This window comes from Bidens hawaiensis, unplaced genomic scaffold, assembly GCF_021521415.1.
Source record: "Bidens hawaiensis isolate Kalapana, Puna unplaced genomic scaffold, B.hawaiensis_p1.1 tig00004151_1, whole genome shotgun sequence".
In the NCBI taxonomy this organism is placed as follows: domain Eukaryota; kingdom Viridiplantae; phylum Streptophyta; class Magnoliopsida; order Asterales; family Asteraceae; genus Bidens; species Bidens hawaiensis.
Window position 1 is genome coordinate 1350417 of NW_027491246.1, and position 2115 is coordinate 1352531.

Below are 2115 nucleotides of genomic sequence, written 5' to 3' on the forward strand. Positions count from 1 at the left end.
TGATATGCTCAGTTTATTAACTTAAGGCCCTTGTTGCTGCTGAGGGGGAGAGGATAGACAAACAGGATCAGATCATTCTCTAGTTGACATGCAAAGAAGACAAGTTGAAGAAATTAAAGGGAGATGATCACGATATAGATCCTGATGCAGCTGGAAGTGGTGGTGATCAGCAACCGGGAGGCATTGTATCGTCGTCTGGTAAAGCTAAGACTGGAGGTACTGGTGGTGGTTTGCAGATAATCCTTTATAAGGATTATACGAATGTTAAGCCAGTAAACATGATTGAGGCTAACATGATCTTATTTATTGATGAGGACGGGATTTTTAAAAGTATGATGAACGCATATGAAATCGAAGAAGGTGAGTTTGTTGATCATTCTTTATCGAAAGAACAGATTGCCTTGCTTCTTGGTCTAAACGAGGATGAAGTGGATGAGTTGAGAAAGAAAGATGATGTGGAGATAGAGTTTGGTTATAACGTAAGTGCTGATGCGAATATTCCTACTGGGAATATGTCATTTGATTTTAAAGAGGTTGAAGTCAAGGATGTGACGACTGTGGAATATCCCGACATGTATACTCGTAATAACTCTGACGAGGGAATTTAGTTCTTCACGACATAACATTTTCAAGTAGCCAAAGAGCGTCTAAGACAGGATAAAGGAAAAGGGAAAGAAAAAGAGGTTGAGAAGAAGACACCACGTGCTTCTGATGGTATGTTCAGACATAATGTACAGAATATAAACAAGATGATCAAGACCTTACATTATAATGAACGTGAGTACTACAAACAAGCGAAGGTTCGAGCATCAGTATACCAAATGAAGAAGTACGTGAGTCCAAAGACGGTGAAAGGTAATATTATTTCCTGGACGTATGATTCTGAGTTTAAAGTATGTATAGTCAAATGGGAACACGGGATACCGTATTTCAAGCATATCATTGACGTCTAATCTATTCCAAGATGGGATGTAAGAGCATTGGCGAACAGACTTTTTATTAATCGTGGTGACAATAAGTGGGCTGATTGGTTTTATCAACACTTGTTACACGAGGTGCGGTTTGGATTCAAGTATTTTCAACCACAGGTTCCGACTCATAAATACATAGATGAGATTGATCCGCGCACCGGCTGAAGGAAAATGGTTTTGAAGGTCAAACAACCACGTACGATGAAGAAATTGCCGGTTAAGACGTTTCCGTAAAGCCTTTTCATGACATTCAACATGTGGTATTACGAAAACAAATGAGCCCTTTCCTAAAGTTTAATGTATGAATGTAACGAATGAGTGTTCATTCATTAGGGATGTCTAACGAATGAACATCATCCTCTATATATACCCCCTGTAATTAAATTTGTATTTAACGAAGTATTATTTGAGAATCCGTACTGTTAGTCTGTCCATTTCTCTCCAGATCTAACTATATTGCTTCCATAACTGTATCCAACCACGAATCAATACAACATATCTAAGAACTAGATTTAATCGTATAATGAAATGATGAACGATCTCATTCTCTCTCGAAAGCAAGACGTTATAAAATAAGATGCAACCACACCAAGCCATGTAGCCGATCATATTTAAAGTCCTATAAACAATAATAGTTTGGCCATATTTCAACCCCTCCACAAAGCGCGGGCCCTCTGCTAGTGTGTGCGTATATATATATATATATATATATATATATATATATATATATATATATATATATATAGGGAGAGGATCAAGAGAAAACTCACCTTTAGAGAGAAAACTAAAAAACTCCTAAAAAATTATTTTTAATTAAAAATAAAAAAATATTTTCAACATTCTGTTTTAGCCATTATTCTTATATTTTCTTACATTTCACTTGAAAAATATAAAAAAATAAAAAAAACCGCTGTAATGTACATACGTATTACTGTGCGATACCGTTGTATTACACATGCGTATAACTATGTATTTTTGAGTTTAATAGTGTTTTATTGCATATATTCAATATTTGTGTATTGTATATGTGTAGTAGTGTTGTATTATATGGAAAAAAAATAATAATAAAATAAAAGTCGATGTGGTGCACATGTGCGTTAATGTTGTATTACACATACGTACTAATGTGTATTCGGTGTGTGTA